Source organism: Delphinus delphis, chromosome 21 (assembly GCF_949987515.2).
Source record: "Delphinus delphis chromosome 21, mDelDel1.2, whole genome shotgun sequence".
Classification (NCBI taxonomy): Eukaryota; Metazoa; Chordata; class Mammalia; order Artiodactyla; family Delphinidae; genus Delphinus; species Delphinus delphis.
Genome location: NC_082703.1, coordinates 24,890,931 through 24,912,286, shown reverse-complemented (window position 1 = coordinate 24,912,286; position 21,356 = coordinate 24,890,931). Strand labels below are relative to the sequence as shown.

Genomic DNA, 21,356 nt, shown 5'->3' with positions numbered 1-21,356 from the left:
TGCGTCTCAGCGGTGGTGGAGCCGCGGCCGTGGGGGAACGGGCTCCTGGCGGCTGGAAAGCCCGTCCCGGCTCCACAGGCCTCCATTTTCCCTGGGAAAAAATCCATCTACAAACCTCATCTTGCTCTTCGTTTTACAAGATTTGGTAGTTTCAGCTGTTCTACTGAACTGAACCGGGCGTTTTAGGAAATTAACAAGAGGGTGGGTTCCAGGGTTGCAGTGGCCAGGCAGCCCCGACCCGGGGACAGGAGTCCGGTCACCAGGACCTTTTCAGCTCTGACACAGACGCCGAGCATCTGTGAGCTCCTTCCGTTCACTGGGGGCTAACCAAATCCAAAACTTGGATATGTGGTCAGAAAGAGGGAAACGGCACGCTTTTTGATGTCGCGGTGGGTCACCGCTCACAAGCCCCTGAGGGTCACCTGACTTTCCAGGGGAGACAGCAGCAAGGACTGGCCCAGACTTCAGTCTGTGAGGTCAACCCAGCAACACTGATAGGGTGATGAGGGGCCGTAACGCCCCTCTCCCCCCAGAGGATAATCCCAGTGGCTCCCTCCCCGACCAGCATTCCTGGTGGCAGCCCCCGGCGGGCTTTCCTCCGCCGGGTCCTACCTAGGCGATTTAACCTGACCTGCGCTCCCTGTTTGCTCAGGAATTACGTTTCTAACATTTTGAGAATTATACTCCGACAGTTTGTAAACATATTTTTCCAAAATTAAAATACACGCTCAACAAACAAAATTCAGAAAATATAAACAAGTCCCACAGAGAGCACGCCGTGGACGGTCTCGGCCCGTCTGCCAGTGTCCTCTCTCGGGCTCGCTGCCCGCGGGCCGGCCGGCTGCACCCCTCCCACCGCGGCCCGAACCGCGGCCTGAGCCCACGCCCGGCTCACCTGCGGGCGAAGCTGCCGGAACTCTGCCCGCCCCGCCTGCAGACGGGACGACCGGACCCCCCGCCCGGCCCACCTGCACACCTGAGGACGGAGAGCTGGACCCCGTCCCACCGCCCACAGTCCAGGCAGGGCCGCCAAGTCCCGCGGGCGGCACGCGGGGAACTCGGGGCTCCTCCGCGCCAGGACTGGGGGCTCTCAACTCCACGAGAACACGCCGACTGGACCCGGAGACCCCGCCCCCGCCCGGCGCCTACCTGCGCACGGATGTGTCACGACCGGCGCACACGTCGCCGCGCATGCGCACCCGGGGGCGGGGCCTAGCGGCGGCCGGGCGCTACCAAAGCGTTAGCCGGGGGGGCCTCGGGCTGTACCACCAGCTGGCTGCTGGGGGGCGGGGCGGAGGCGGACCCGATGCGCTCTCCGCCCCGCCTCTCCCGCCTCCACAGCGAGCCAGTCCCGAACGCACCCTTCACGCCCCAGGTCGATTCCTCCCGAACAGTGATGAGCAAGGCAAGGGTCGCCCTAGCCGACTGCACTCGCGCTGGGGTCCTGGGGCCCCCTGGGGGGAGGGGCCCGGCAACTCCTCTGTGCCCACCGCCCCGGCTCGCGGACAGGACCCGGCAGAGCCCCCATGTGACCCCGAAGCCCAGCCCCCCGGAAGGCCCGCTGGGCCGCGCAGCCCGGCCGTGACTCAGCCCTGCGGCCCCGCCGGGTCCACGCGCAGAGGCCGGCCCGAGGCCACGGCGCCCGGGAAGCAGGGTCAAGTGCAGTTTCTCTTCCCCACTCCCTGCGGCCGTGGGCAGGGGACCCGGCTCCCCTCCACCCTGTTCCGCCCAGGCCGGCCCCGCGCTCGGAACCGAATCTGGGCTCCGGCCCCCTGGCTTTCACGGCGCCGGCTGGGCATGCGGCCCGAGGGGTGGTTGTGACGGGGCAGCAGCTGGCATTGCTCAGCAGGCGGCTCCTGTGGACGGCGGAGTGCGTCCCGCGGGGTGTGGGATGGACGTGTGAACCGCCAGCCGGCGCCCTCCCCGCCCGCGGCCCCCCGCCCGCGAGGCCCGCAGAAGATGCAGCCGAGGGGCCCAAAACCTGGCGCAGCCTCCCCGGCTTGGAGTCGGACAGCCCTGGGCTCCAGACTCGCCAGCTGGGAGAGCTTGAGAGAACCTGCTTAACCGGGAGCCCGGCCTCGGGTGTGAAGGTGGACGCCCGCCTGGCCGGGGGCGCCCCGAAGCTCACGTGTCCCCATGGTCTCACCCCGCAGCTTTTCTTACTTTAGGGTACTCATCACCATTGGGTCTTCTGTACTTTCATGGGTTTGTCTTAGTTATTTGTTGATTTTCTGTGTCCTCTGACTAAAATGCCAGCCGCATGAGAGGGGAACATGGTCTTGTCAGTGTTTTATCCCCAGCCCTGGAACGGGCCCAGCACATCACTGGCGCCCAGTGCACGTCTGCGGAAAGAACAAGTGAAATCGCACGCGGGTCGTCTGTGTCCCGCTCCCCTCCCCGCACCTACCCCCCCCCCCCCAGCCTCCTGTATGAGAGGCACGCAGTCGTTTTACAGAGTTGAATTAAAAGCATGACAGCCTTGAGGCTCGCGCTTGTTTTGTGCTGTCCCCTTCCTTGTAAGGTGGTGCAGAGAGCCACTGCTTCGGCTACCTCTCAGGACATCTCCGAGGACGAAATAAGGTGTTTAAATTATCAACGCCCCTTGAAAATTCAGCACATTGGGGAGGTTTACACTCACGGTCAAATTAGGCTGCTTTTCTGATTCTCGTCTAGGCTGAGGCCAAACCCCGAGTCCTTAGTGTCCTGTGAAAATAGACGTAAATGCTCGCGGTGCCACCACCTCCACGGTCCCTGCCTTCATTCTCGGTTCCTCTGCAGTGCCCAGGCCTGCCTTTCAAAGGAGGAACTGGGGCTCAGTGATGACCTGCTTAGTCATGCAGGCGGTAAATTCCTCAGCTTGTTCAAGGATTGTGTCTTTCTGCTCTGCTATCTTTAAAGCATCCTGATAAAAACAATCATTTTTTTTCAAAATTTACAGGTATAACTGGTGATACAGAACCCAGCAGAAGTGAGAAGACTTTGAATGAAATGCACCTGATTCCTGCCCACAACCTGTCATCCCCAGTGAGGCACCCAGGTTTCCCGCCTGGCCGCTGGCCTCCCGAGGTCCATCTCCTCCCAGCTCCAGCCCTCTCCCTGCCCGACAGCAAGGTCACTGTGTGTGTGACATCAAGCTAAGCCCTTTCTGTAAATGGTCCTTTCCCACCTCAGCTGCACGGCAGGCTCTTGGACACTCTTACCCACGTGTCTTAGATGAGGAAACAGGTTCACGTTGGTGAGGTTGGGCCTTGTCCTGCTTGCTACAGCAGCTCAGGATGAGGCTGAGTTTTGGGGTTTTATGCCGTGAGGACTTGAAGAGGACTAAAAACTCACCAGGAGGTGGCCAGGACGGCATCTCATTTTTTTCTGATTGTATAATACATGCTCATTGTTTGTTTAATTAAGAAAAAAACAGGCTTTTAAAAGACGTTAGCAGAAGGGTGGTGCAATTTCTCCTCTGTGCCCATTTCCTTCTAAGAAATAAGCTGGTGAGGGAGGGAGGAGTCTCCCCAGTTTTAAACCTGGGAGTTACTCAGAAGAGAGCATGGCTGGCTCTGGAGCACAGATGTCCCCACACCCTGCTTCCAAAGGGCAGTTTAAAGCCCCGGAACCCAGGCTCGCCATCTGCGGACGATGGGTCCTAAACAAGCACGGGCCTCTCGATTTCTGAATACCAGTGAGCGGGGTCTCTCTCCCTGACCCAGCGCTAGCTGGGCTTCTCTCCGCCCTCAAGGCCTGACCTTGGGTCTGTCCCTGCGTGATTAGTTCAGCTTTAGCAACCCCCGCCAACCCTGGATATCTGATCAAATTCCTCCCACCCCACCTCGCTGTGTGATCACCTGAGCTTGCCTTCAGCAAGAATCCTGCTGAGTCCATCCCGTTCAGGATGCCCCTGGCCTTGATGTTTGCTCCCAGTCATGTCCAGTCCACCGCCACTCCAGACACACACCCGGCTCCTTGGCTGTGATCCCCACTTGTCCCTGTTGTATTCGGAGCTGAGCCAGTCCCCCTTCCCCCCCACAGGCCCCGTGGTGCTGGTCCCTACACCAGTCTCCGTGGTGCCCTGAATTAGAGCTGCCTCACTGTCCTTAGCTAGTGCCATGAAAACTCTTTCCTCCACAACTGTGGCAAAATGAAAGCTTCCTGGGCCGCCACCGCCACCTCAGAGCCCGGGCCTGGGGGGCGGTGGGGCCGCGCATGGAGCCCCCGCCCCCCGGAGCTGCCAACACCGCCGCTGCGCTACACACAGGTACCCCTGGGATGGCGTGAGCGCTCGCCCAGCAATGGACCCTTGTGTGACGCTGTGGCAGTTTCTGCTGCAGCTGTTGAGAGAGCGAGGCAATGGCCACATCCTCTCCTGGCCCTCCCGGGATGGCGGTGAGTTCAAGCTGGTGGAGGCTGAGTGGGTGGCCCGGCTCTGGGGGCTGCGCAAGAATAAGACCAACGTGAACTGTGACAAGCCCAGCCGGGCCTGGCGGTACTACTATGATAAGAACATCACCCGCAACGTGAGTGGCCGGAAGTTCGTCTACAAGTTTGTGTCCTACCCCGAGGTCGCGGGGTGCTCCACTGAGGACTGCCCGCCCCAGCCTGAGGTGGCTGCCACCTCCACTGTGGCAGATGCGAGCACCACAGCTGTACACGCCGTCCCCGGGGACACTGCCTCTGGGAAGCCAGGCACACCCAGGGGTGCAGGAGTGGCAGGCCCGGGCGGCTTGGCGCCCAGCAGCCGGAACGATTACATGCGCTCGGGCCTCTATTCCACCTTCCCCATCCAGCCCCTGCAGCCGCAGCCGCAGCCGCCCTCATCCTCGGCCTTCCACTGTGCTCCTCAACACCGCCCCTGCAGGGGCAGCAGTGCAAGCCCCTCGGAGGCCTGCCTGGAGGCTGAGGAGGCCGGCCTGCCTCTGCAGGTCATCCTGACCCCACCCGAGGCCCCAAACCTTAAATCCGAAGAGCCAAGCATGGAGCCTGGGTTGGGCCGGCCACTGCCCCCATCAGTCAAAGTGGAAGAGCCCAAGGAAGAGGTAGAAGCCTCAGCCACTGGGGAGGCGGGGTTTGTCCTGGAAGCCGTCAAGGCCGAGCCCTTAGAGCCCAAGGCTGAGCCAGAAGCCCCCCCCCCCCCCCCCCCCCCCCCCCCGCGGAGGGCGTGCCAGCCCGGCTGCCTGAGGTCGTTATGGAAACTGCGGTGCCGGTGGGCTTCCCTGCTACCTACGCACACATTGACCCCGGTGCTGCTGACGCCCAGCTCGCTGCCCCCCAGTATTCACTTCTGGAGCACCGAGTCCCACTGCACCCCGTACGTAGCCCGGCCAAGCTCTCCTTCCAGTTTCCGTCCAGTGGCAGCGCCCAGGTGCACATCCCTTCCATCAGCGTGGATGGCCTCTCACCCCCCGTGGTGCTCTCCCCAGGGCCCCAGAAGCCATGACTATCACCACCACCACCACCACCCCTTTCTGGGGTCACTCCATCCATGCCCTGAACTTCTCTCCAGCCAGCCGTCTCAAGGAGAAACACAGTTCAGCTGACAGACTCATGCTGTGGTCGTGGTTGGGTGGGGATTCTTAGGAAAGAGGATCTCTCAGTAACCCTTCCACAGAAAACATACAACTTCTCCCTTCTTGGTCAGTCCCCCAGTGGCCGCTCTTACACGTCTCCTACTGCAGTGGTGGGGACGGTTTATTTATTTATTTTTTGAAGGCCACTGGGAGGAGCCTGGCCCTCTTTGCGGGGCGGGGGGGGGGGGCGGTTGGCGAGGGCATCTCCCCCATCTCCACATTTTTTCCCCAAGATGAGACAGTCGGGGTCTGGCTTGAGAAGGAACTTTCCTTATTTATTTCTCAGGCTGCCCTTGGGGAGCTGAGGGAGCCCTGTCTCCATTTTGGGGTGTGGGTAGAAGATCTAGATTGCTGTAGTTTATTATTCCTGGCCCTCCCCAAGGGTCCAGGAAGAATTTGTGCTGTTTAACGGTTTGGGGGTTTTGGCCAAGGAAGACTCACACCTTTGGGAATAGGAATATCCACCTCCCGGCCTTTCTCGCAGACAGCTTGTCCTTTTTCAACCACCTTTTTTGGCCGGGGAGGAATCCAAACTCCTGGGGTCCTGACTGTTACCTCCCAATGGAGGGTTTTTTGGGGGAGTGGTCCCCGTCTGGGGGGCCCCTCCAACCAGTACTCCAGGTCTCCCTGTCCCCCACCCCCTGCCATTTTGATAGTATAATCTATTTTTAAACAGGGCTTTTCAGTAGGGGAGAGGGAGGCATCTCTTCCTACATGAGATAGGGTGGGTGGGAAGGAAGGGGTTTTGGGGGGGTCTTCCTGCCACCCCCAAGTGTTTATTTTTGATACCAAACGTGTATTTTCAGCTCCCTCCCTCCCAGCCCCCCAATTTCCTGCGGGTGGGTACAAAGGACCCTTTAAGTGTCCCTGGAGTTGGGAGGGAGGAATGAGGGACATAAAGCCTGTCCCGTGTGAATTCCAGGCTGGAGAAGGGCGGGTTCAAAGGACTCCTGGGTTCACCTCCCGTCAGCACCGGCCCAGCCTGGTCCTGGGGACCTGGGGGTTGGTGATTTGGGGGACGATGCTACACCTGTCTCCACTGTTTGTTTTACTTCCCCCAAAATGGATCTTTTTTTCTAAGAGTCCCAGAGAATTGGGAATTGTTCCTGTAAATATATATTTTTAAAGGTGAAAAAAGAAAGAAAGAAAGAAAGAAAGCTTCCTGGAAAGAAAAAACATTTTTCATAGAAAAACGTGTCTTCTTAGAATCATTCCTGCTCCTATGAGTATTCATTATGTCCATTTCTTTTTCTGAAAAACATATTTTGAACCACAAAACATGGTGCCTATGGCTTGGATCCAAGAGTCTCAAAATGTGCTGAAGGCTCAGACTGGGGGCTCGACTCTTCCAGCTTTTACTCCTACTGGCTTGTAACCCTGGAAGGGTGGATTAACCTCTCTGAGCCACAAACACAAAAAGATGAGATTGGTCTAAAATCTCTTCCAGCATCAAGGCTTCTGCTCCTTGAGTGTCATATAAGTCAGGGCCGGGTTTTCTCTGTTGCAAATGATGACCTTAAAGCTAATGGATGTAATTATCTTGGCACACAAAGAATCCTTAAATCTCAGTTGGCCAAACACCGGAACAACCAGTTTTTAAAAACGCCTCGATAAGATTATGTTGGTTCAAGGGATACAGAGCCAGGCTGTGCTTTTCGGGTCGACCACCTCCCTCAGGGCCAAGTCCGGACATTTTTGGTTTTCACAGCCGGTGGGGGTGGGGCGGAGGTGCCATGGGCATCTAGTGGGTTGGGGCCGGAGATGATGCTACACGCCCTACGATGATGCATTGGGCGGAGCTCTCAACAGAGAAGTGTCAGCCATGGGAGGGCCGGGGGAGAAAGTGCCCCAGTTACAAACTGAAACCCTGCAGAGAGGCCCCCAAACTAGTCGGTCCAGTTCCATCTCTTGGGTTGGTACCAGATGGTATTCAGGTGACCTGGAGGGTCAAGTGCAACTTTGAGAAATGCTTAATTCATATCCACAGAGTGATTAATACCCTTGATCTTTCACCTCGGTTATTATCTTAGAAACAAATGTACAGGCTCAAAATTCGCCCTCCCTTCCCCCACCCTCCAAACACAGCACAATGTGATACACAGATCAAATATATAGGCATATAACGGAAAATGGAATTTAGTGTTTTCAAAATGTCACGTAGAATGTTGTAAGGTAGGCAGATTCAAAAAGCCACACACTGAGATGGGAATTTGCAAAATCGCCAAACGACGAAAACCTAGTTTCCAGTTTCCCTCCCTGGGAACTGCCCTGTCTGATGCAGAGACAAGGATGTGAGACTTCGGATCAGCTGACCAGAAACCATCAACGGCAATTAGGAAATACACTCCCGATTCTGAGGTCTTTCTCTCTTGTTAAAGTCACTGAACCAAAGTCACCGTGAAGGAGCCAGGTCCCAAGGCTCTCCAGCTCACCATGGACTGAGGGCCACCGATAACCAGACAATCACTTCTTCTCACGACGCCGTCTGCTCAGTAAGACCAGGCCAGAGCCACTCTGGTCTTAATAATTACTTGGTAGGCGTGAGGCATGTTACAAGCAAGGTCTGAGTCATTCTGCACAAGAGTCACCCAGCACGAGGACCACAGGACGCCCATACGTCACACCTGGGCCGTGGTCACACCTGGCGTGGGGCAGGGTGGCCTGGCACCACATCCAAACCCGAGCCCAGCTGGCAAACCTGTTTAGTGTAAGTCGTCTGAAGCTAAAGAGAGGCAGCAAGACTTAGGACGAAGCCTTCAGTGGGTCCGACAGGAGATGGTCTCGCCTTCACCAGGTAAAACTCACCATGTTGGGGTGACATTGACACGCGCTGACCTAAGCGTCACATTTTCCAACAAAAGTGCAGACAAGGTGGCTTTATTTCTGCACACTGCCGACTGGTCTTTTGTTCTTTTCTACCAATAAATATTAACCCCGAAAATCAATGTGCTTTCAACCTCCAGGTACCTGGGAGTGAACTTCTTGCTAGTACACAATTTACTTAAGAAAATAACAGAATGGTTTGTGCTAGGGTTTACAAATACCGAGAGAAGAGACAGGGCCTGAGCTCAGGGTAGTTACTATATTGTAGAAAATAATAATACCCATGTAGATAATGCTTTAGATTATAAAGTTTGTTTCATAAACGTTTTCTTCAGCATGTGCTCTAAGAATATTAACGTGAACAAGTAACCACAGCCATTTCAGTTAACCCTGATCCATTCCAAAAGAAGAAGAGATATTGCTATAAAACAGAATGTATTCCCAATTGAGAAAGTCAATCTTGGTTTAAAGCGTTGTGTTTGTGTATTAAGGATGTTTTTTATTGTCTGTATTTACGATGCTTTGATATCTTGGGGCCTGTCTGACCAGGGAGGACTGCCCCTCCCAGGCTGAGCAGACCACATGTAAACACGCAGGACAAGCAAAAGTTAAGAGAATTCAGCACCACCAAACCAGCTTTACAACAAATGCTAAAGGAACTTCTCTAGGCAGGAAACACAAGAGAAGGAAAAGACCTACCAAAACAAACCCAAAACAATTAAGAAAATGGTAATAGGAACATACATGTCAATAACTACCTTAAATGTAAATGGATTAAACATTCCAACCAAAAGACACAAATTGGCTGAATGGACACAAAAAATAAGACCCATATATATGCTGTCTACAAGAGACCCTCTTCAGACCTAAGAACACATACAGACTGAAAGTGAAGGGATGGAAAAAGACTTTCCATGCAGATGGAAATCAAAAGAAAGCTGGAAGAGCAATTCTCATATCAGACAGAGTAGACTTTAAAATGAAGACTATTACAAGAGACAAGAAGGACACTACATAGTGATCAAGGGATCGATCCAAGAAGAAGATATACCAATTGTAAATATTTATGCACCCAACATAGGAGCACCTCAATACATAAAGCAAATGCTAACAGCCATAAAAGGGGAAATTGACAGTAACGCAATCATAGTAGGGGACTTTAACACACCACTTTCACCAATGGACAGATCATCAAAATGAAAATAGATAAGGAAACAGAAGCTTTATATGACACATTAGAGAAGATGGACTTAATTGATATTTTTAGGACATTCCATCCAAAAACAACAGAATACAGTTTCTTCTCAAGTGCTCATGGAACATTCTCCATGAATGGTCCATATCTTGGTCACAAATAAAGCCTTGGTAAATTTAAGAAAATTGAAATCATATCAAGTATCTTTTCCAACCACAATGCGATGAGACTAGATATCAATTACAGGGAAAAAAACTGTAAAAAATACAAATACATGGAGGCTAAACATTATGCTACTATATAACCAAGACATCATTGAAGAAATCAAAGAGGAAATAAAAAAAATACCTAGAAAAAAATGACAATGAAAACATGAGGACCCAAAACCTATGGGATGCAGCAAAAGCAATTCTAAGAGGGAAGTTTATAGCAATACAATCCCACCTCAGGAAGCAAGAAAAATCTTAAATAAACAAGCTAAACTTACATCTAAAGCAATTAGAGAAATAAGAACAAAAAACCCCCAAAGTTAGCAGAAGGAAAGAAATCATAAAGATCAGATCAGAAATAAATGGAAAAGAAATGAAGGAAATGAAGGAAACAATAGCAAAGATCGATAAAACTAAAATCTGGTTCTTTGAGAAGATAAGCAAAATTGATAAACCATTAGCCAGATTCATCAAGAAAAAAAGGGAGAGGACTCAAATCAACAGAATTAGAAATGAAAAAGGAGAAGTAACAACTAATACTGCAGAAATACAAAAGATCATGAGAGATTACTACAAGCAACTATATGCCAATAAAATGGACAACCTGGAAGAAATGGACAAATTCTTAGAAAAGCACAACTTTCGAAGACTGAGCCAGAAAGAAACAGAAAATATGAACAGACCAATCACAAGCACTGAAATTGAAACTGTGTTTAAAACTCTTCCAACAAACAAAACTCCAGGACCAGATGGTTTCACAGGTGAATCCTATCAAACATTTAGAGACCAGCTAACACCTATCCTTCTCAAACTCTTTCAAAATATAGCAGAGGGAGGAACACTCCCAAACTCATTCTATGAGGCCACCATCACCCTGATACCAAAACCAGACAAAGATGTCACAAAAAAAGAAAACTACAGGCCGATATCACTGATGAACATAGATGCAAAAATCCTCAACAAAATACTAGGAAACAGAATCCAACAGCACATTAAAAGACTCACAGGCCACGACTGAGTGCAGTTTATCCCAGGAATGCAAGGATTCTTCAATATATGCAAATCAATCAATGTGATACACCATATTAACAAATTGAAGAATAAAAACCATATGATCATCTCAATAGATGCAGAAAAAGATTTCAACAAAATTCAGCACCCATTAATGATAAAAACTCTCCAGAAAGTAGGCATAGAGGGAACCTACCTCAACATAACAAAGGCCATATATAACAAACACACAGCCAACATTGTTGTCAATGGTGGAAAATTGAAACCATTTCCTCTAAGATCAGGAACAAGACAAGGTTGCCCACTCTCACCACTCTTATTCAACATAGTTTTGGAAGTTTTAGCCACAGCAATCAGAGAAGAAAAAGAAATAAAAGGAATTCAAATGGGAAAAGAAGAAGTAAAACTGTCACTGTTTGCAGATGACATGATGCTATACATAGAGAACCCTAAAGATGTTACCAGAAAACTATGAGAGCTAATCAATGAATCTGGTAAAGTAGCAGGATACAAAATTAATGCACAGAAATCTCTTGCATTCTTATACACTAATGATGAAAAATCTGAAAGAGAAATTAAGGAAACACTCCCATTTATCATTGCAACAAAAAGAATAAAATACCTAGGAATAAACCTACCTAAGGAAAGAAAAGACCTGTATGCAGAAAACTATAAGACACTGATGAAAGAAATTAAAGATGATACAAACAGATGGAGAGATATATCATGTTCTTGGATTGGAAGAATCAACCTTGTGAAAATGACTCTACCACCCAAAGCAATCTACAGATTCAGTGCAATCCTTATCAAACTACCAATGGCATTTTTCACAGAACTAGAACAAAAAGTTTCACAATTTATATGGAAACACAAAAGACCCCGAATAGCGAAAGCAATATTGAGAAAGAAAAACGGAGCTGGAGGAATCAGGCTCCCTGACTTCAGACTATACTATAAAGCTACAGTAATCAAGACAGTATGGTACTGGCACAAAAACAGAAATACATATCAATGGAACAGGATAGAAAGCCCAGAGATAAACCCATGCACATATGGTCACCTTATCTTTGACAAAGGAGGCAAGAAAAGACAGCCTCTTCAATAAGTGGTGCTGGGAAAACTGGACAGCTACATGTAAAAGAATAAAAGTAGAACATTTCCTAACACCATACACAAAAATAAACTCAAAATGGATTAAAGACCTAAATGTAGGGTCAGACACTGTAAAACTCTTAGAGGAAAACATAGGCAGAAAACACTTTGATATAAATCACAGCAAGATCCTTTCTGACCCACCTCCTAGAGAAATGGAAATAAGAACAAAAATAAACAAATGAGACCTAATGAAACTTAAAAGCTTTTGCAAAGCAAACGAAACTACAAACAAGATGAAAAGACAACCCTCAGAATGGGAGAAAATATTTGCAAACGAAGCAACTGACAAAGGATTAAATTCCAAAATATATAAACAGCTCATGCAGCTCAATATTAAAAAAACAGACAACCCAATCCAAAAATGGGCAGAAGACCTAAATAGACATTTCTCCAAAGAAGATATACAGATGGCCAAAAAGCACATGAAAAGCTGCTCAACATCACTAATTATCAGAGAAATGCAAACCAAAACTACAATGAGGCATCACCTCACACCAGTCAGAATGGGCATCATCAGAAAATCTACAAACAACAAATGCTGGAGAGGGTGTGGAGAAAAGGGAATCCTATGGCACTGTTGGTGGGAATGTAAATTGATACAGCCACTATGGAGAACAGTATGGAGGTTCCTTAAAAAACTAAAAATAGAACTACCATATGACCCAGCAATCCCACTACTGGGCATATACCCTGAGAAAACCATAATTCAAAAAGACACATGCACCCCAATGTTCATTGCAGCACTATTTACAATAGCCAGAACATGGAATCAACCTAAGTGCCCATCGACAGACGAATGGATAAAGAAGACATGGCACATATATACAATGGAATATTACTCAGCCATAAAAAGAAACGAAATTGAGTTATTCGTAGTGAGGTGGATGGACCTAAAGTCTTTCATACAGAGTGAAGTCAGTCAGAAAGAGAAAAACAAATACCGTACGCTAACACATATATATGGAATCTAAAAAAAAAAAAATGGTTCTGACGAACGTAGGGGCAGGACAGGAATAAAGACGCAGATGTAGAGAATGGACTTGAGGACACGGGGAGGGGGAAGGGTAAGCTGGGATGAAGTGAGAGAGTGGCATAAACATACATACACTACCAAATGTAAAATAGATGGCTAGTGGGAAGCAGCCGCATAGCACAGGGAGATCAGCTCGGTGCTTTGTGACCACCTAAAGGGGTGGGACAGGGAGGGTGGGAGGGAGATGCAAGAGGCAGGGGATATGGGGATACATGTATATGTATAGCTGATTCAGTTTGTTATACAGCAGAAACTAACACAACATTGTAAAGCAATTATACTCCAGTAAAGATGTTTAAAAAAAAAAAAAAAAGAAAAAGAGGAACAGATAAGGTCTGCAGAGCTTCTGTCCTCCTGTCTCCTGTTGACATATGACTTGTAAATTCAAGTCAAGCTGCCTTGAAAGTTCTTTCTGTAAAGTAAACCCATGAGCCAGTGATGCAAAGGCTCATGCGTGAATCTGGGACGGGGTGCTACCCAGACGCTGACACCATCCATCTCCAATCCAGGCTTTAATTTAGCTTCTTAATGACCATTTTGGTAACAGACATTAAATTATCAACAAGTAGGAAGCTGAAGACTGTAGGGCACCCAAGGCTGGCCTGGAACTGGGGTGCAGCTGGGGGGGGCAATGTGACGAATCTGGGCGCCACTGGGGACCTTTCAGGTGGGGGAGGGCAGGGGCTGCCTGGATCCGTGGAGAGGCTCCTGTTTTAGGCGAAATCACTCTGAGCTCAGTCATCTGAGACATGGAAGAATTTAAACATTAAATTGTAAACTCCGCACATAAAGCACCTTGGGGCCAGACAACCACCACTGTGCGGAGCGTCCCTGCAGGCGCTGCACCCCGGGCCCCGTGCAGGGTGCTCCGGGCGGTTGCAGGGGTTCCGCGTGAGGGTTACGGTTGAGCCCAGTGGCTCAGACCCTCGTTCAGTGTCCATTACGTGCTGGTTAGGCCGTCGCTGGGGTGGAAACGTGAAGTGATGATTCGGCATCACTCACTGCCTGCCAAGAGCTCCTGGTCCAGGAGAAAAAGAGGCACCTCTTCTCATTTATCCCATACGGCCTGCTATAGATTGAGTGTGTGTGTCCCCAAAGTCCATACGTGGACTCCTAACCCCAAGGTGGCGGTGTTGGGAGGGGGCCTTTGGGAGGTGATGAGGTCACGAGGGTGGAGCCCCCGTGATGGGACCAGTGCCCTGATAAGAGCTCTCTCTCTCCACCCCCATCCCCTCCCTGCCACCTGGGGACACAGGGAGAAGATGCCGTCGATGAACCTGGAAGGGGGTCTGTCTGTCCTCACCAGACACGGGATCTGGACGTCCAGCCTCCAGAATGTGAGCAGTAAACGTCTGCCGTTTAAGCCCCCAACCCCTGGGGTAGTTACAGCAGCCGGAGCTAAGACATGGGTGCAGCCAGCGTGTACCCATGACCACATCTCTGTCCGTATCTGTCATTCTATTTAGAATGTGGATGTATAACATGTGCATACAATAAGGAAATCAGTGCAGAGAAATTGTGTGTTCACACTGCTGAGACGTGCCCAGCTGGGAGGCAGGCTCAGGCCTGGCCGCCTGCACTCAGGACACAGTCCCTCTCACTTTAGGGTCCTGTTGGTGTCCTGGGGCTGCTGTAACCAAGTGCTACAACCGGGCGGCTTAGAGCAACAGGGATTTATTTTCTCACAGCTCTGGGGGCCGAGCTCCCCTGGGAGGCGCAGGGGAGGGTCTGTTCCAGGCCTCCCTCCTGGCTGCTGCTGGGCCCCAGCCCCTCACATCTGGGGGCAGGGGAGGGTGGCCGGTAATTCCGGCTGGTTCAAGCAGGAAGCACTTTGCAGTCAGTCCTGGGAGGGGAGATTCTGGTTTGTGGTCCTACAACCTCTCATGTCTGGGGGGACGTTAGGGATCCCTGTCCTGTCCTCTCTTCCTCCCTATTGGCCTCGATATCCTTCCTTTCTTTTTCTTTTTTTTTTTAAACATCTTTATTGGAGTACAGTTGCTTTACATTGTTGTGTTTCTGCTGTATGACAAAGTGAATCAGGTATATGTACACATATGTCCCCATAGCCCCTCCCTCTTAATTCTCCCTCCCACCCTCCCTATCCCACCCCTCTAGGTGGTCAGTTTTCTTCCTTTGGGGTTTGAGGCAGAGCAAGAGGAAAAAGGTCGGGGTGGACATGAGCAAAAAAGAGAAGAGAAAGTGCAGGAATGGGGCTTTCCTGAGAACAGTGCCTTCTCAGCAGCTATCCCTGGCGACTGGACAGGCGACTCAGGACTCGGGCAGCTCAAGGGGGCGGGGAGCCTCCTCCCCACGTGTGGAATGTCGGGGAATGTCCCTGTGTTTTGGTCAAGCTTCAATTCCAGTGTATGGATCCCCAGGTACCCTGTAGGCACCGAACACGGAGAGCTGGGGGCACGGAGAGCTGTGGCTGGTAATCCGGCCACAGGGTCACCCCAGAGCGACGACAGCCGAGGCCACAGCCGAGGTCGCCGTCACCCTCGAAAAATGTTTGGAACTACGGAGTCGGGACTTCGGTTTTGTTTTGCAGAAAGTATTAGGTTGGAGGGAGTGCCATGCGATGTTCTTTTTTTTTTTTTTTTTAAATGTTGAGCCTTCTTTTTAATTAATTAATTTTTTATTTTTTGCTGTGTTGGGTCTTCGTTTCTGTGCGAGGGCTTTCTCTAGTTGTGGCAAGCGGGGACCGCTCTTCATCGCGGTGCGCGGGCCTCTCCCTGTCGCGGCCTCTCTCGTTGCGGAGCACAGGGTCCAGACGCACAGGCTCAGCAGTTGTGGCTCACGGGCCTAGTTGCTCCGCGGCATGTGGGATCTTCCCAGACCAGGGCTCGAACCCGTGTCTCCAGCATTAGCAGGCAGATTCTCAACCACTGCGCCACCAGGGAAGCCCCGCCATGCGATGTTCTTACAAACTATCAGAGACTTAAGATTTAAACCCCTTCCAGCATCAAAACAACCCACAGGAAGCCGGAGCAGTTAGGCGCAGCCTCACGTCTGGGCCGTCACCTGGGAGTTGCAACAGCAACACGCAGTCCAGAAGTGAAAGGAGAGTTTCCAGCAGCGCTGACTGAGCAGCCGCGTGTCCGGGGCTGCATCTCGGGCCACGAGGGTTAGAGTTAGGGAGTGTCTCCACCACCTCTATCCACCGCAGCGCCGGGTCTGCTTGGGGAAAACATTTCATCATCCTGGAGAAGGACGATGCATTTCGCCACTAAGTCACCAGGGCTCACCCAGTGTTTACTCGGTGCTTCCTGTGGGCCCGGCTCGCGGCCCCGAGAAGCTGTTCGGCTTTTCTTGATACTTTTTTTTTTTCTCCTGGCCCTTTAGGGAGAGCTTTGGCGCTCACAGGTCACGGCTGCACTTCGCTCCCTGTGCCGGGGTGTCAGAGGTCCCCGCCGCCGGCCCGGCCCCCGTCTCCGCACCTTCTCCCGTGACGTGACCCCTCCCCTGTGCCACAACCATCCCTACGACTCTCCATCTTCCCGAACTGCCGCTCTGCCCCAGTGAAACACTCACGCTCACGCCTCTCCCCGCCAGCCCCTGGCAAACCCAGGACTTTCGAGTATTTCTGCGCAGCTCATGTCTGTGACCAAACTGCTGGGGCGCCAGCCCTCCCCACGCCCCCGGCCGGAAGCGCCAGCACAAGCACTGAGTGAGGCTTCTCCGCCCCCGCGTGCCGCCCCGGACCCCAGGGTGGGCGGAGCTGGGCGCACCCCAGGCGGGGAGGGACAGGCGGCAGGGACGCAGGGACCATACCCAGCGCCCGCTCAGCTGGGGGGAATGGGGTGGGAGGGGGAGGGGGAAGGAGGAGAAGGGAAGCATAGTTAACTGGGACCCCCCTCTTGCCCTGCCTCCCCCCTCAAGTACCTTCTGGCGCCTGATACGTTTCTCCCTGCCTTTGGTGTCCTGCGGTCTGACTGAGGTCACCCAGGTGCGACTTGTATTTACCCGTCTTAGTGGTGCAGGTGCTTCTTGTAGCTTCACGCCTTTGATTGGTTTTGAAGGACGTCACCGGCCGTTTTCTCCTCCTCCTCTTGCGGGACCCCGATTGCACGCACATCCCAGCTGCTCTCCTGGTGCCGCTGCCCTCGCGGTGGCCCTCACGCTCTGCTCGGCTCCACGACCGCTTTCTTCGCGCGTCTGCGACCCTATAAATTCTTCTCCTTCGCGACATGTAATCGGCCTTAGAGTTCTCATTTTCGGTTATTACAGTTTTTTCTTTCTAGAATTTCCACGTGATTCTATGTATATGATTTTCACTTCTCTAGCGAGACTCTCCATCTGCTCTGAACACAGAATCACATGACTTTTTAAGCCACATCTCATAACTCTGATTCTGAAATTTCCCATGAAACTGCTTCTACTGTCTGTTCTTATCTCTTGGTTTCTGATAATTTTTTTCTGGTATTATCTCTGCCAACAAATTTTTAACTGAATGTTGATTACTGCATCTGAAAATATTGTAGAGACAGTTTGAGGATCTGGACGTATTTTTCTTTCACTCTTGGCAGGCGTGTGGGTGGGGCGAATCGTTTTAATCCAGTCAGGATTGAATCCGGTCGGGGCTGGGTTTCAGGGTTTTTGTATCTTGTTTTTGGTGAGCTATTCAGGTAGTGAATAGTGCATATGTTTTGTGTTTAGAATTGTGAATTGGAAATTACTTTGTACGCTTGGTTCAGACAGACTGGAGGAATGCGAACTCAGGGGTTAACATGCTCAAATTGTGGCAGCAAATAAGTCAGCGAAGGATCAGCCCGACTGTGCAGTCAGGGCCCCGGGGCTGGGGGCACAGGTTCGCAGACGGCCGAGGAGGTTTGGTGAGGGGGGGAGCCTATGGGACCAGCTGCGGGGTGCTGAGCACCTGCCGGAGGGGACTCAGCTGTGTCACCTCCGTTACCTTAAGGCTCAGCACAATTCCTTATGAGTTCTCATTTTTCTTCTTTTACAAGAACAAAGCAACCAAATTAGAGTGGAGAATGGTCCCTGTTAATCTCCGGCCTTGAGACCCAGCCTGGCCTCAGGTAAAACAGGAACTGGGTGTTATCCTAACCTTTCCCATTTTGTGCCTACATCCGCTCTCTACCCTCCCCACCCGTTTCTCTTTTTTTCCCTTCTTCCCCCGAAGTGTAGAATGATTAAAACATTTGAATTATGAACAAGGCCCTACTGTATAGCACAGGGAACTCCACTCAATATTCTGTAATAATCTAAATGGGAAAATAATAGATACATGTGTATGTATAACTGAAACACTATGCTGTATACCTGAAACTAACACAACATTGTAAATCAACTATGCTCCAATTTTAAAAAAAGTAAAAAAAAAAATTTGAAACATGAATGTGGACTTGAAATAGTGAAATAGTTTATGAGTTAAACCAAAAGTTAAATCTGTGCACTTCCCTGGTGGCGCAGTGGTTAAGAATCTGCCTGCCAATGCAGAGGACACGGGTTTGAGCCCTCGTCTGGGAAGATCCCACATGCCACGGAGCAACTAAGCCCGTGCGTCACACACAACCACTGAGCCTGCGCTCTAGAGCCCGCGAGCCACAACTACTGAGCCCGCGTGACACAACTACTGAAGCCTGCGTGCCTAGAGCTCGTGTGCCGCAGCAAGAGAAGCCACCGCAATGAGAAGCCCGCGCACCACAACGAAGAGTAGCCCCCACTCGCCACAACTAGAGAAAGCCTGTGTGCAGCAACGAAGACCCAATGCAGCCAAATAAATAAATTAATTAATTAATTAAAAAAAGAATTAAATCTGTGAAATATATAACCCGCAAGGTACTGTGCAAACTCCCCGACTAGCTGTGGACAGCACGGTGCCCAATTCATCTCCGTCTACAATGCCTTCTGCCCAGAGACGCTCCCTCTGCAGCAGGAGTAAGAGGGCTGTTTGTGGAAGAGACCCTGTGGGGTGAACACTTTGGCCCAGTGTCAGCTGATAAATAGTCTGCACAAGACATGGCTGCTTAGAGGCAACAGTTACTGGTTGATTGTGACTAGGGATTAAAATAAAAGATGTGTCATTTCCTACTACACCGATCGTATTAACTTTCTTATTAATCCAACATGGGGTTTGCTTTCTGAGTCATCTCCTGTCAGTTCAGAGAATTGCTAGTTACAGAATATAATCCTTATTTCACGTTTTCCAGGGTGACTATAACTTGGTGACAGCTTGTATCAAACTGCTCACATTTTGAAGTATAATGTTGTTTTACCAACCCCTGTTTATTCAACATCCTTGAACAAAGATCGATATAAAAATGACACTGGCTTTATGTATTTAACTAAAAAAATCAGTGTTTAATTTCAGTGTTTACAGCTGAGCCTCAGGAGGCCTGCTGCCCTCTAGTGGACGATCCTTGAGCTGCAATGCTCTTCACCTGTGATCTGGTGAATCCAGCTCCATTCACTGCAGCCAAAAATACCCCTGTATCCCCAGCAACTGTAATGAGTTGTTGCTGAAGTTGTGCCGTGTGCAGCTCCTTATTATGCATAAATATGCAAAGCAGATTTGCTGGGTGTCATTTACTTAATTCAAATGAAGACGCCTGTCCAGTCTCTTCTTGGTTATTATGGAGGAAGCAGCCTTGCGTGTGTGCAGCAAATTGCTCCCCTCAAAAGCCAAGTCCCTGTGTCACTTTGGGAAGCTTCCATTCGTCCTGCTTCAAATGGGGGTGCCCTGACGCTACTTCCCAGGGAGACTGCTGTGGGGATGAGGGCTGTGGAAGGCTCTACAACTTTGCTTGGTTTAATATCTCACGAAACGACTTTCTTCTTTGCATAGTTAAAACAAGCTCTTACGAGAGCTAAACATTTGAAACATTTCCTAAGTTTTTATGAAATTACAGGTCCAATATCCTGAGTGAGCACGGGATCACCTAGAAAGGCTGGACGTGGAAAATTTCAGGGGCACCACAGAAGGTCAAGGATTCATCAGGATGAGGCTGTAATGTTTATGAAGGAAAGTCACATGTAAGAGGAGTTCTGTCCAAGGACCCTCTCCCACCCGCGTGGTGTGCGAGCCTGGCCAGCTGGGGGCCAGCTGACCCGGCCTGCACACAAGGTCTGGCCTCCCCCTGGGGCTCAGATCACAGGGGTCCAGCAGACTCGACCTGGCGGAGACCACAGGAAGGGAATCATGGGAGAAAGTGGGGTTTGAAACAGGGAAAAGGCAACGGGAGAAACAGTAAAAAACCTGTCGCCCAATGATCTCAGCACGGGCACCTGGTATCTTGCAGGTGCAGAACAAACGCTCACAGCAGGGAAGCCACGCTCCAGGCCCGTCCCCCCCACCCCACGTGTGGGGTGTGCCATGAGGGCGACGCCCTGACTGCTGCTTCCGGGGCCATCGTTCAGGGCCCAGCTCGCTGTTCACAGCCTGCAGGGCGAGGCAGCGTCTCCCGCGGAGACCAAGAGCATCCCTCCTGAGCGCTGTCTATGAGACCAGGGCCCCCAATTCACCGTCCCTCAGCCGTGCCACCAACACTGCACACACAGCATCCACCCCCCACCTCGCGTGGCCCCTCGGAAGTCGGGGTAAAGGCGCCACAGGCCGGGGCTCACGCCGTTCCCCGTGAGGGGAGCAACGAAGCTTCGGATCTGAGCATCACCGATGAACCAGCAACAGGCTAGTTACTAGCTTGTAAGCAAAGAACATCTGTGATCTGTCACAGACCCAACACCCTCGGAGAGAAAATCTGTCTGGTAGTTGAACATAAGTGCTAGGCCCATAACTCTCTCTCTCTCTCTCTTTTAAAATGACAGCATCTCCAGCGCGGTGCCCAGGGCATAAATGTTGTGCCGACACAGGCAGGACCTCAGCTCCCGAAGAGGCTGGATGCTTCCAGCAGGGGCTGCGTGTGGAGAGACCAAGGGGGCGGCAGGGGGAGACTGGAGAAAGGGGCTGGAGGACCTGGGCCTCAGAGAGAGGAGGCGTCCCTCGGGGCCTCTCAGCACCGGGGTGTCTGTTGCGAGACTGGGTCCCGGGAGAGGCAAAGGGGGCTGTGGGGATGCACACGAGGGTCCCACATGGTCTGCATCGTCCCTGAGTCTCGGCTTTGCAAAGCCTGTTGTGGGTATTTTCACACGCTCAATTGTAGAAAACCATAGCGGTGGAATGAGATGGTTTGGAAATGGATTTTCACGGGCACTGACTGGACTCTAATTGTTTGGGGGAAACCCACCTAGTCGATTTTTTTTTTTTTTTTTTGGTACGTGGGCCTCTCACTGCTGTGGCCTCTCCCGCCGCTCCGCGGCACGTGGGATCCTCCCGCATTGGGGCACGAACCCCTGTCCCCTGCATCGGCAGGCGGACTCTCACGGCAGGCGGACTCTCAACCACTGTGCCACCA

The 21,356-nt window shown here is 51.2% G+C and overlaps 1 protein-coding gene and 1 pseudogene across 6 annotated transcripts in view; one reads left to right on the top strand and one right to left on the bottom strand.

Moving 5' to 3' along the window:
* The window catches only part of CLN8 (CLN8 transmembrane ER and ERGIC protein), an 11,930-nt gene extending 9,507 nt beyond the window's left edge, over nt 1-2,423 (bottom strand). For 3 of the 6 annotated variants that reach the window (XR_009517911.1, XM_060001479.1, XM_060001483.1), the window contains exon 1: nt 896-1,089. The gene's annotated coding sequence lies outside the window, so the exon portion shown is untranslated. Of the gene's footprint in view, nt 1-895; nt 1,090-1,149; nt 1,193-2,163 lie in introns of those variants that run through there. The other 3 variants (XM_060001480.1, XM_060001482.1, XM_060001481.1) reach the window with 3 other exon arrangements.
* A 1,797-nt stretch (nt 2,424-4,220) lies between these two features.
* LOC132417558 (ETS domain-containing protein Elk-1-like) lies at nt 4,221-5,428 on the top strand (annotated as a pseudogene).
* The last annotated feature ends 15,928 nt before the right edge of the window (nt 5,429-21,356 follow it).